The sequence below is a fragment of the Sorex fumeus genome, unplaced genomic scaffold (assembly GCF_029834395.1).
Source record: "Sorex fumeus unplaced genomic scaffold, SorFum_2.1 ptg000098l, whole genome shotgun sequence".
NCBI classification, from domain to species: domain Eukaryota; kingdom Metazoa; phylum Chordata; class Mammalia; order Eulipotyphla; family Soricidae; genus Sorex; species Sorex fumeus.
The window spans coordinates 73,743,486-73,758,017 of record NW_026606155.1 but is presented as its reverse complement, the minus strand read 5'-3'; positions in this window follow the sequence as shown (position 1 = coordinate 73,758,017).

Genomic DNA, 14,532 nt, shown 5'->3' with positions numbered 1-14,532 from the left:
ATTTGTTCCCTTTAATATATTCATTTCTTCTTGGAACCGAGCAGCTAGCAACACGCTGCAGAGATTTCTCCAGACCCTAATTATCTAAAATTTTAGATTTCTAGGTGCATGTGGCCACAAGGGCAGCTGTGCAACATCCTATGTTATTCATAGCAGAGAGTACAAATAAATTATCTGGCATCTGCCTATTTGGCAGGTTTGAGTGGTGTTGGGAAATTCAAAATAATGATAGTGGGAAGGTGTGGAACTGGTGTCGAAATACAGAATGTAATACATTATTGTGAACAACTTTATGAAAAAAATTTTCATTCTTTCAGTGAGGAGATAATTTTCAAGAGATGGGAAGTGATAATAGTATCCTAGGAACCAAAAGCCTGCACTCATAGAACACAAATCCACAAACTTTTCCTAATTCTGAATCAATATGTGAAAAGATCTCCAAGCCTACTTGGATCGGGGTTGAGCATCCTCCACCCAGATCCTCCATCTTCCAGTAGGCGGGGGTCACACCCACCAGCTGCCCCCCAGAACCGTGTAATCCCATCAACGGCCAAGACCCAGAGACTATAAAACCCAGCTCCTGGAAGTGCGCGGCCGCATTTGAGGCTGCATAACATCTTATTACCTCATTCTTGCTTTGACAACCTGGCAGACTGCCGAGTGTAGCCTGCCCACACGGCAGAGTCTGGCAAACTCCCCGTGGCTTACCCAATATGCCAAATACCAGTAACAGTGATGGGTCTCATTCTCCTAACCCTGAAAGAGCCTTGAATGTGGCACTTTTTATAATCTCAGGGCTAGGATGAAGGAGAGGTTACTGGTGCCTGCTTGAGGCAATCGATGAACAATAGGATGATCGTGATCGTGATCGTGATGTGAAAAGTAATATCAAAAGGAAGTAAGGTTAGATTCATCCTGTAGAATCAAGGATACATTTTGATTTTTATCAAAGTCTGCCCTTCTTACCCCACTAGTTTTAGAGAAATAGAGAATTTCTCCATCCTTATGTTTTCAGAGATTGTGTGAGTGTATCTCCATTAAGCGTAGGGTTAGGTCTCCTCATTCAAAGTTACTGCTGGTCATGTAGTAGTACTTGTCTCACTTAGTTGGCCCCATTCCTCTAAAAGGTTTCCTTATCGCTGTCCCTGTTTTTTCTCGATACCTGGTAGTTCTCAGGGTTACTTCTGGCACTGTGCATGAGGGACCACATGGGGAACAGGAATTAAACTATGATTGGCTGCATAAAAGGCAAACACCAAAATCGTTGTAGTATCTCTCCAGCCCCGCTAAAAGTTTTTCCAGAGCTTCATGTTGATGTCCAAGCATAAGCCAAGGGAAAGATTTCTGCCATTTTTTCTTAATCACCTTGGCAGCATTGGGTCATCCAAATTTCAGTGTGAGCCTATTTGTCTGATTACAAACACTTTTATAAACATGAACTCTTAGCCTCATATATTAATGAGAAAAGGATTAATGCTGCTAAATGATATTCCTACCCCAAACACTATACAGATTTTATGCAATCACTATAAAAATACCCATAATATTTTTCAGAGACATAAATCAAATGCTGTTGAAATACTTAAGGGGTAATAAAGACCCTCCAAATAGCCAAGGCACTCTTTCAGAAAAAATATGAAAAAAGTATGTGAGGTTTCATCGTTTCTACCTTTGTTCTGTAATGCTATCGTATCCAACACTGTGTAGTACTGGAATAAAGACATTCTTAGACTGGTGGAGTAAAATTGAGAGCCTCAGATATACAGCTAATCTTTAAGAAAGGAGCAAAGTGTAAAATCTTAACAACAAATGGCATTGAAAAAAGTGGTCAGTCACAAGTAGAAAAATGAACTCATCCCCACATCTCACACGATGCATAAAGATCAATTCAAAATGAGTTAAAGATCTTGCTATAAGATCTTAAATCCATCAATTACAGTGAATGAAGTGTAAGCAGAGCCTTTCATGATATTGAATCTAGAGGCATCTTCAAAAATTCCATTCCCTTAGCCAATCAAACAGAAGCAAAAAAAAGAGGGGGACTACATAAGATTAAGAAACTTCTGCAACAACAACAACAAAAATAAAACTCAAACAAGCAAAATAATGACTTGGTACCAGAGAGATAGTACAACACATAGGGCACTTGCCTTGCATGTGGCCCACCTACGTTTGACCCCCAGCAACCAAGTGGTCCCCTGGACACTGCTAGGAGTAGCTCTGAGCACTACTGGTGTGGCCCCCAAATAAAAAACAATGACAAAAATGAAATGATGAGTAGAATAAAAAATATCCAACAATCTAGGAGAAAATATTTTCCCACCACTCATCTGAGAAAGGGTTACTGTCCAAGATATATCAAGCATGTGTAAAGCTTAACAAAAAAACCTCAAGAACCAAAAACCAAACATCTGATCAAGAAATGAGGAGAAAAGATGAATAGATATTTCCTCAAGGAAGATATACAAATGGCCAATAAATATATGAAAAATGCTGTACATAACTTATTATGAGGGAAATGTAAATCAAAATGACAGGTATTGCCTCACACCAGTGAGATTGATACACATCAAAAGAAACAAAAACAACCAGTGTTGGTGGGGTTGTGGAAGGAAATGTACCCTCAACTTCCTTTGGTGGGAATGTTGACTGATTTAACCTCTTCGAAAAGCAATGTGGATACATCTCCAAAAGAACTGAACTACCATATGATCAAGAAATTCTACTTTTGGTCTCTCCCACACGGGCCGCAAACCACTATTTTAAAAAGACATTCATGCTCCTAGGTTTATTGCAGCACTATTTACAGTGTTCAAATCTGGAAACAACCCGTGTCCCCAAGAACAGCTGATTGGATTAAGAAATGGTTGTAAGGGGCTGGAGCAATAGTACAGGGGGTAGGGCGTTACCTTGCATGCGGCTGACCCGGGTTCAATTCCTGGTATCCCATAAGGTCCCCCAAGCACCGCCAAGAGTAATTCCTGAGTGCAGAGCCAGGAGTAACCCCTGAGCATTGCTGGGTGTGACCTCCCTCAAAAAAAAAGAAAAAAAAAGAAATGGTTGTATACAGAATACTAATTAGTATACAGAATACTTATACTTCTAATAGTAGCATTTAGTAAATAGAATACAAACACTTTTTATACTCAAATCTAAGGAAAAAGGATATGCAATTTGTTACTGGTGTTCTCTGCTGAATAACTCACTCAGAAGGAAAGGGACAGACACAGAATGATCTCTCTATAGGTGGGATATAAAGAAACTTAGTAAGGGAATGACATATGGCAAATGCAGCAGATCCTGAGAGTTGGTTTCCAGAAGCAATCTTACTAGGTGGGTGGGGGGGGGGTGATGGGTTGGGAGAATGATAGGGAAGGGATCCTGAGACAATGGTGCAGGCACTAGTAATGTCTCCATTGCGAGACTTATTGTTACTGTTTTTGGCATACCGAATATTCCACGGGGAGCTTGCCAGGCTTTGCCGTGTGGGTGGGATACTCTCAGCAGCTTATCAGGCTTTCTCAGAAATATTGGTAGATGTCAGAAAAAAAGAAGGGATATAGGAATGATTTCATGGGATTTGGAGAACCTTTGGTTTTATACTGGCCTCCAGAGGGTGACGTCACACAAACTAGAGAGTTTGTTGATCAACATCATCTGCTCAGTCTTACATACCCCCCCTGCAGCTGAATTCTTTGCAGACAAGTGACAAGTCAGAAGGTGCCAGCCTCATCTCAGAAGCTTTCATATTTTTATCTAAGCAAGGAAGGTTTCGAGTTTAACTTTTCTCTCACACTCTAGTTCCAAAGAGGTGCAGCACTTACCTGATCAGCGGGAAACTATTCAGGGAAAAACCACAGGGTTTTTCACTGCAACGCCATGCCACTGCTTCTCATCTCAAACCTGGGAATCTTATTTGTCCTGAGTGAGTACAATTTTAGACTGGTCTAGAGATCTTCAGTTTCTAGCTAGAAAAACTCAGAACAAAGTCTTCACTGCTTTCATGATGTAACATTGGTTTTTCAGAAGCTGTTGGAGCCCAGTCAGTGACCCAGCCAGATCTTCAAGCAATGGTCTCTGAAGGAGCATCCCTGGAGCTAAGGTGCAAGTACTAGTACTCGGGTGCAACTCCTCACCTTTACTGGTACGTCCAGTATCTCGGGCAAGGGCTCCAACTTCTCCTTAAGTTCTTCTCAGGGGATCCCTTGGTTAAAGGTATCAAAGATTTTGAGGCTGAATTTAAGAAGACAGAGTCTTCCTTCAACTTGAAAAAACGCATTGCTCACTGGAGTGGTTCAGTCAATTACTTCTGTCGCATCAGTGACACAGTGCTTGAGACTGCAGGGGGAGCGAGCTCAAACCACTCATGGTAGTGTAGTTTACAGAGAGCCAACATCTTTTCCTGTGGTATTTTCAAAGCTGGGTTTGTTTTATTTCTATATTTCTATATTTATTTATTTATTTATTTATATTTGGTGTGTATTATGATCGAAGATGAGACTAAGAAAGAGGAGCACTTTTGTATAATCAAGCAACTCTGTGTCTGATGATTTGGTTATTGTTTCATGGTCATTGCTTGTGATTGGTCTGTTTATTTGCTTTCAATTTTATTTCTAAAATGAAATTTTATTTCTTCCTAGTTCATTCTGGAAAGTCGTATGATTCTAGGAATTTGTGAACTTCTAGATTTTCCATTTTCTTGGAATATAAATAATATATAACAATAAATAAATAATTTATAGCAATCTTATGATCCTTTGGATTTCTACAATAACAATAATGGTTCTCATTCCCCGACCCTGAAAGAGTCTTCAATATGGCAGTTTCATTGGGAAAGAGGAGTAAGGAGAGGCTGCTTAAATTTCAGGGCTGGGATGAATGGAGAGGTTACTGGAGCCTGCTCGAGTAATCACTGAACAACGAGATGACAGTGATACAATGATACAGTGATCATAACATATCCTCTTTTGTTTCTTATTTTATTTGTCAGAATTTCTTTCCTTTCTTTTCTTTCATCATGCTATCTTTCAAACAAGCCAGGAAACAGAAGCTCTGTAAAATAAAATAGTAAAGGGAACAACAAATGGCCAAAGACAACAGTAAATGGAGAGTTGCTCTACAGAACTGAGTTTTCCTGGGGGTTTGAATGTTGGAGGGGTCTTTGTGAATTTGGTGGAGGGAAGAGGACATTCTGGTGGTGGGAGTGGCATTGGAATGATGTATCCTTGAAACTTTCATTGCACGATTGTAAATTACAGTATCTCTAAAAAAATAAAAATATTAAGTTTTAAAAGATCATTTTCATAAGATTTTATCCAGTCACCTCAGGTTTACTCTTCCAGATAACTTTGTGTTTTTATTCCTTTTTGGGTAATTATAGAGTCTAATAAAGGAACTTTCTTTTTCTGTCATAACCTATGATGCTCAGGAGCTACACTGGAGTACTCTGGGATTCCTTCAGGTGGTACAAGGGGACCTAGTGGTAGCATAGGGCTATACTTCTGGCCCAGGCACTTTGATTTTATTATAGCTGTATAAATTTTTCTCTTCCCTTATAGACTAAACTAAAATCTCATTCTTTTATGTATTCTATTTTTCTCCCACTTCATTTAAACATGCTGGTTTACGAAGTTGTTCATCAATTCCACCACCACCGTCACCTTCTCTCCACTATTGTCTCCATTTTACCAGTCACCCTTCAAGCTTAGTTATTTTGGGGGGAAAGGACACACCTAGTGATGGTCAGGGATCACTCTTGGTTGTACTTGGGTGATCATATGGGATGCCAGGAATTGAGCCTGGGTGTTTGACCCTCTGAGGTCACTGCTTCCAAGCCATCTGGGCAATGCCACCCTTTTGATTAAACATCCAGGAGATTTGTAGTTTCTTTCGAGGTATTCTTCTTGAGTTATCACTCTAGAAATGGCAAAAGGCAGTACCAAAAAAGGTACATCTCCGCATAATTTGTAATTTGCAAGTAAGCATTACTCAGCAATTTTCTATTATCTACACAGTACACATCTATTTTGTTGTGTTTTGGGCCGCAACATCCAGCCCACCTCCCTGACACTTACATTCCGGAGACCTAATCTTATTCCAGAGATGCAATTTTGACAAAGGCATCTAGTTTTTCTGCTTTTCTTGTTCCTGGAAGAAGCCTAGGTCACTCAGAAGGCCACAAAGCCTGTCATGGTGGTTCTCCAGTTAAGTGGGTCCTAACATTCCCCCCTTTAGTTATTCATAATGAGGAATCTCCCTCATTCTGACTACTCAAGCGTATGTTTCCCAGGTTTGGGAGCTTCTGATACTCCTCCTTGAGAACCATCAACTGTACTGTACTGTATTTATCCTATCTTTAACAAAAGACACTGACTTATTCAGCATGCAGAAGCCCACTGTCAGGAGCAAAAGCAGAAGTACTAGGTGAGAGATGGGATCAGGGTGACAAGTTGACTTTCCCAGCTCTCCTCCTATAATAATATTCTTGTAGCACAATCTTTACCATTAAACACAATTAAGGGGAACTGGAGTTAGCAAAGTAGGAAGGAGACAAGCAAGGGATTTCATGCAAGACAATAGGCTCAGTAGGTCCCTGAACAAACACACATGCCAGTATGGATCACAATCAAGGCTAATTCTACTTGTCTCAGTATCAGAGAGTACCCAGTGTCAAAACTGGGGCATGTAAGGAGTTTGCTCTGCAGCTGTCACTCCTAGCATGAAACAGAATAACCTATTCCCTTCCCATAGTTCCTTTCAGCCACTTTCTTCTGTCTTATCTTGAGTAAGGTCATGTCTCATTGTCTGGACATGCCACTGCAGTGTCTGTGTCATTCTATCTCCAAAGGGGGAGGCAGCTTTTACATGTGAAGCATGGATCCAGGTCTTGATTCTATCCACCTTAAGAGCAGTTAGTATGGTCAGTATCATGGTGTAAGGACATCACGGGTGGCAGTCTCATGTTGCCTAATTCAGGCCAGATCTTTAATGTGCATACATGAGGAGTTCACACTGGGAGTGTGACCTTGATACCTGTAGGACCAGTAATGACTGGAGAAGAGAGAGAGAGAGATCATACACTCTAGCCTATAATTCCTTTTTCAAGGCTGAGTTGGAGTAGTGGCAGTCAACCCAAAAGAATTTTAAAGGGAGCAGAGTTACTCCATAAAGGAGATTTGCACTCATAACAGGCAATTGGGATTTTTGGGGTTGGGGGAGCTTCCTTAATTTATCTATCTACCTACATTCCCCAAATGCTAGGGTATTAGGAATTTTCTTTCATGGGGACGGGTCCATTCTCCTCAGGGTCTGCTACTCAAGGTCTTATCTGTATCCACAGGGTGGATCAAGCATAGAGCTTTCCTTCCCAGGAATCTTGTTGACCTAGGTTCCATTGCTGAGGGCCTTTTCCTCTCTACCTGCATACCTCACACTCCCCACCTAGAGATTTCACCACCTTGAATCTTCCTTCAAGGGAGAATTGTCGAAGCTCTGTCTTCTTGGAGCTGCTTCCTGCTGACACAGGGATGCTGACCTTGCCTACACTAAAGGTAAAATTTCAAGCTACCTTAGTTTTTTAATGAGCCCCAAGCAATGAATTTGAAAGATTAGATCAGTTAGGCTAAGGAATGCTACTTTGAAATGACCAGAACTTAGAGGCAGGAAAACAAATGACAAATGATCAAATGCTAAAGGCATAGGAAGCACAGTTCTGAGTTACTTCCTTTTTACTGCCCTGTTATTCCTTTCACTAATATTTCATTGCATCAGTCCAGTGGTTAGTAATTTTCAACTTCCTTTTAGGCACCTCACTCCAATGTCCATTCTTCCTCTTCTGCAGAGTGTTCTGGCTTAGAAGAAATTTTCTCTAAATGGGGTATTAATCCCATGATGGAAGAAGAATTGAGAGCTATTAAAAAAATTCTGTTCTTTCCAAATGACTATATATATATTAACTAAGAAACAATACTTAGAACCAGTGTAGATGTCCACTCTCATCACTTTAGCCAGTTGTCAGTCTAGGGGAAAGTGATCCTGCGTTTTAAGCTGAGGTTCCCCCTGGCTTCCGATACCCCGATCAGACTAGTGACAACATGTAGCACTTTAGCAATGTCCTGCCATTGTTCATCAATTTGCTTGAGCAGGCACCAGTAGCATCTCCACTGTGAGACTTGTTGTTACTGTTTTTGGCATATCAAATACGCCACAGGGAGCTTGCCAGGCTCTGCTGTGAGGGCGGGATACTCTTGGTAGCTTGTGCAGCTATCCAAGAGGGGCGGAGGAATCGAACCCAGGTCGGCCACATGCAAGGCAAACACCCTACTGTGCTATCACTCCTGCAGTCAGTAAACCAAGTTTTATCTAAATTTCCTAAAGGAGGTACCTTTTAAACCAAGATTAGAATACGTTTATTCAATCACTTCTGTAGAATTAGAATCTGATTCTTACAAAAAGCAAGTTACAGAAACAAGATTTTTCCTCCACCTTCCTTTTAAATTTGCCAGATGGCTTGTTCATTCTTTTGCTTAAACACAGCAAGATTAGAGAACTCTCCATTTGGGGTACCCCTTTATTTACTAAGAAGTCCTGGGGGTTGGCTAAAGACAGGAGACACACCAATAACAGCATTGATCTTATCTGGCATGTCACAGTTATCCAGGCCTTGCCATAAGATGTCCCACAATGAACTGGAGGTTCATCAGGGACAAGCCATCAAGCCATCAGGTTGAACTGGATGTGAGTGACCTTGGGCCTCATTTTCCACAGAGATGATCTGGCTGGAAGGAGTCCATCCCATTCCTTCTTCAGGGCTGGGAGAGATCCTAGTTTCCAGATTTTTTTTTCTTGAAGCTGAGAGTAGTCCCAGGCTGGGTTAGTAATTATAGATCCTCAGATTCCTCCTTATCCATGGCAGAAATAATTTCCAGTCTTTCCTTGATCTTGCCTGCCTCTAGGGTCCCTCCAAGGTTTGTAGGTACTTGAAACAGTACCCGTTAAATACCTGCTCCTGTTACTTATACCAGTCCCTTGACTGTTTCCCTGGAGGAAGTCTTTGGGGTCCCATAACTGGTTTTCCCTTCTGCATGAGAGGTAGACCCTATTACAGAGAGGAAAGACTTTTATCTGTATTTATGCAAACCAACAAAGTGCTATGAAGCATTAAAAACATACTGAAGGTACAAAGAAGAGAAAAGTAAGTCTCTCACTTTAGTCACAATGAGATGTAATACACCTCTTTGTTATGGGTACTAATCAAAAGAAGCTAAAATCTGTAGAGCTAAAGCATACAACTTAGCATCATGTTGAAACCTTGCCTTCCTGTTATCTAAGAGCACTGTACCAGGATTGCAGTGTACAGTTTAACATGTCTAATTCATTTAATCCGAAATTGAAAAACCCTTGGTTTCTTGCAACTTTTGAAGAATTCAATTATGTGAGAGCATTATAACAGGAGCCCAGAAATCTGTCCAATATTATTTCCATAGAGCTTACCAAAAAGGTATTAGAACAATTCTGCAGATGTAATTTAATAGAAAATTGCTGAGTAATGCCTACTTGCTAAAATGAAAGTATAAGAACTTGCTGAACCTAGTGCTCGAAGTCCTTGTTGAAACCCATTGCACAGGGAGGATACTTGGACCCCGGCTAGCTGGAACAATAAACCTCGCCATGTGATTTACATCATTGGCTTTGTTCTCTGTCCTTGATGGGTGGTTGACTCCGGACCCTAACACTATGTCATACCATTTCTTCTTTTATTTCTTATTTCTATTTGTTAGAATTTTTTCCCTTTCCTTTTAAATAGGGGAAAGCCCAATGGTATTTGTAGTTCACCATGGCTATAACCAGTGGTAATTTGTTGATAGCACAGCAGGTTAGGGCGTTAGCCTTGCATGAGGCCAACCTGGGTTCGATTCCTCTGTCCCTCTTGAAGAGCCCGGCAAACTACTGAGAGTATCCTGCCCACACGGCAGAACCTAGCAAGCTCCTTGTGGCATATTCAATATGCCAAAAACAGTAACAAGTCTCACAATGGAGACATTGCTTGTGCCCGCTTGAGAAAATCGATGAATGATGGGAGGACAGTGCTACAATTTGCAACAACAACAACAAAAATAAAAATCAAACAAACAAAATAATGACTTGGTGCCAGAGAGATAGTATAGCTCACGGGGCACTTGCCTTGCATGTGGCCCACCTACGTTTGATCCCCAGCAACCAAGTGGTCCCCTGGGCACTGATAGGAGCAGCTCTGAGCACTGCTGGTGTGGCCCCCAAGCAAAAAGCAATGCCAAAAATTAAATGATGAGTAGAATAAAAAATATCTAACAGCCAGGAGAAAATATTTTCTCACCATTCATCTGAGAAAGGGTTACTGTACAAGATATATAAAGCATGTGTAAAACTTAACCAAAAAACCCTTCAAGAACCAAAAACCAAACATCTGATCAAGAAATGGAGAGAAGAGATGAACAAAGCTTCCTCAAGGAAGATATACAAATGGCCAATACATACATGAAAAATGCTCTGAAGAGGGCTGGAGCCATAGTACAGCGGGTAGGGTGTTTGCCTTGCACATAGCTGACCCGGGTTGATTCCCAGCATCCACATGGTCCCCCAAGCACTACCAAGGGTAATTCCTGAGTGCATTGAGCCATGAGTAACCACTGTGCATCGCTGGGGGTGACCCAAAAAGCAAAATAAATAAATAAATAAATGCTCTGTATAACTTGTCATCAGGGATGTGCAAATCAAAATGTATTGCCTCATCCTCATGGGATGGGGGGACAGAACTAGCACATCCTTCTCACCTAGCCGAGACTACGAGTTGCCCCCACGAGTGGCTCTCCAGCATAGCCATGGTCCCAGAGGCACACGGACCTAATTAGGAACCCAGCAATTTTCGGCAGAAATGTGAATGGACTATGCATTAAGCTATGGCTCTGAGTCCCCCCTGGGAGGGAAAGGGTGTCTATCTCTTCTGCTTCCCCCTCACCCCCTCTCCATAGCATATTGGCCATCGCCTCAGAGCTTATTGGACAGCCAGGTATGAGCCAGGGGTGACAGGGCAACTGTGGCCTCATGGGATGAGGGGTGGATCCGGCACATCCTTCCCACCCCACCAAGACGGTGAGTTGCCCCCCAGGAGCAGTTCTCCGGCATGGCCATGGACCCAGAGGCACACAAACTAATCTTGGAACTATGCAGCTTTTGGCAGAAATCCCTCCAGATTTCATTACTAAAATATCAGAAAACCAAAATCATATGGCCTTCATAACCAGCAATAGAAAACAAATGATTTCACAATGCCTTTTCAGCAGATCTAATTGTTGGTGGAAAATTCCAAATAAAAATGTTACATCTTTTGTCGAAATAATAAATGTAATCAAAGTAGAAAGAGAGTTAAGTGGAAATCATCTGCCTCACAGGCATCGGAAGGGGTGGGATGGGGGGTATATTGAGGTTCTTGGTGGTGGAAAATACAAACTGGTGAAGGGATGGGTGTTTGATCATTGTATGACCGAGACTGAAACCTGAAAGCTTTGCAACTTTTCTCATGGTGATTAAATAAATTAAAAAAAAATAAAAGTATTGTTTTACATCAGTGAGATTGATACGCATGAAAAGAAACAAAAACAACCAGTGTTGGTGGGGTTGTGGGAGGAAAGGAGCCATCAACTTCCATTGGTGGGAATGTTGACAGGTTTAACCTCTTTGAAAAGCAATGTGAATACATCACCAAAAGAACTGAAATTCCATATGAAATAGAAATTCTACTTTTGGACTCTCCCCCAAGGGCCCCAAACGGCTATTTTGAATAGACATTCATGCTCCTATGTTTATTGTAGCATTATTTACAATATCCAAATCTGGAAATAAACTGTGTCCCCAAGAACAGACGATTGGGTCAAGAAATGGTTGTGTACAGAATCCTAATTAGTATACAGAATACTAATACGTCTAATACTAATACTTCTAATAGTAGCATTGCACTGTAAAACTGTCCCCTCGTTGTTCATTGATTTGCTTGAGCGGGCCCTGTAACGTCTCCATTGTGAGACTTGTTGTTAGTGTGTTTGGCATATCGAATACATCACGGGTAGCTTCCCAGGCTTTGCCGTGCAGGCGAGATGCCCTTGGTAGCTTTCCGGGCTCTCCAAGAGGGGCGGAGGAATCAAACCCGGCTTGGCTGGGCCAGCCACACGCAAGATAGTACAAATTAGTAAACAGAATATGAATACTTCTTATACTCAAGTCTAAGGAAAAGAGATATGCAATTTGTCACTGATGTTCTCTGCTGAATAACTCACTCAGAAGGAAAGGGACACAGAACAATCTCTCTATAGGTGCCATATAAAGAAACATAGTAAGGGAATGGCATATATCAAAGGCAACAGAACCAGAGAGCTGGTTTCCAGAAATAATCTTACTAGGTGGGGGGTGGGGGTGATGGGTGGGAGAATGATAGGGAGGGGATCCTGAAACAATGGTGGAGGACATCAAACACCCTTATGGGTGGCAGGTGTTGTCTGGACATTGTATGCATGAAACTTTAAGAGTGCTGTAAATCACAGTTCTTCAATTGGACAAACAAAAACCCCAAAGTATTTTCTCAGTGAACTAACTTGGTAGTTGACATTGATCAAACATCTCATTTCTAACAGATTTTAGAATGAATGCACCATCACAGAACTGGGAAGAAAGAAACGCACTCTGTGGAAATATTGGTAGATGTCAGAAAAAAGAAGGGATATGTTAATGAGTTCATGGGACCTGGAGAATCTTTGGCTTTATACTGGCCTCCAGAGGGCGACGTCACACAAACTAGATAGTTTGTTGATCATCTGCTCAGTCTTACATCCCCCTGCAGCTGAGTTCTTTGCAGACAGGTGACAAGTCAGAAGGTGCCAGCCTCATCTCAGAAGCTTTCATATGTTTATCTAAGCAAGAAAGGTTTCCAGTTTAACTTTTCTCTCATACTCTAGATCCAAAGAGGTGCAGCAACATCCCTGATCACAGGGAAATTATTCAGGGAAGAACCACAGGGTTTTTCACTGCATCGCCATGCCACTGTTTCTCATCTCAAACCTGGGGATCCTATTTGTCCTGAGTGAGTACAATTTTACACTGATCTATAGATTTTCAGCTTCTAGCTAGAAACTCTCAGAGCAAATTCTTCACTACCTTCATGATATAACATTGGTTTTGCAGGAGCTGTTGGAGCCCAGTCAGTGACCCAAGATCTTCAAGCCTCAGTCTCTGAAGGAGCATCCCTGGAGCTAAAGTGCAATTACTCATACTCGGGTGTAACTCCCTACCTCTTCTGGTATGTCCAGTATCCCGGGCAAGGACTCCAATTTCTCCTTAGGTTCTTATCAGGGGAACCCTTGGTTAAAGGCATCAAAGATTTTGAGGCTGAATTCAAGAAGACAGAATCTTCCTTCAACTTGAAAAAACGCATTACTCACTGGAGAGACTCAGCCAAGTACTTCTGTGCCATCAGTGACACAGTGCTTGAGACTGCAGGAGGAGCTGAGCACACACCACTCATGGTGGTGTAGTTTTCAGAAAGCCAAGATCTCTTCCTGTGGTATTTTCAAAGCTGGGTTTGTTTTATTTCTATACTTATTTATTTATATTTGGTGTGTATTATAATAGATGATGAGACAAAGAAAGAGGAGCACTTTTGGCTAATCATGCAATTCTGTGTCTGATGATTTGGTTATTGTTTCATGGCCATTGCTTGTGATTGGTCTGTTTATTTGCTTTCAATTTTATTTCTAAAATAAAATTTATTTCTTCCTAATTAATTCTGGAAGGTTGCATGATTCTGAGAATTTGTGACCTTCTAGGTTTTTTTTCAGAATATAAATATTTATAGTAATCTTATGATCCTTTGTGTTTCTGTTCTATATCATAACATATCCTCTTTTATTTCTTATTTTATTTGTCAGAATTTGTTCCCTTTCTTTTCTTTCATCATGCTTTCCTTCAAACTACCCAGGAAACAGAAGCTCTGTAAAGTAAAATAGTAAAGGAGACAACAAACAGCCAAAGGCAACAGTAATTGGAGAGTTGCTCTGCAAAACTGAGTTTACCTGGGTATTTGGATGTTGGAGGGGTCTTGGGACTTTGGTGGAGGGGAAAGGCCATTCTTGTGGTGGGAGTGGTATGCTTGAAAGTATGCTTGAAACTTTCGTTGCAAGATCGTAAATTACAGTATCTCCAAAAAATAACATCAATTAAGTTTTAAAAAGTTCATTTTCATAAAATTTTATCCATTCACCTCAGGTTTACTCTTCCAGAAAACTTTGTGTTTTCATTCCTTTTTTGGGTAATTTATTGAGTCTAATAAAAGAACTTTCCTTTTCTGTCATACCCTATGATATCCAGGAGCTACACCAGAGTACTCTGGGGTTCCTTTTGGTGGTGCTCAGGGAACCAAATGATGTCATAGAGCTATACCTCTGGCCCAGGGATTTTGATTTTATTATAGCTGTATATATTTTTCTCTTCCTTTATAGACTAATC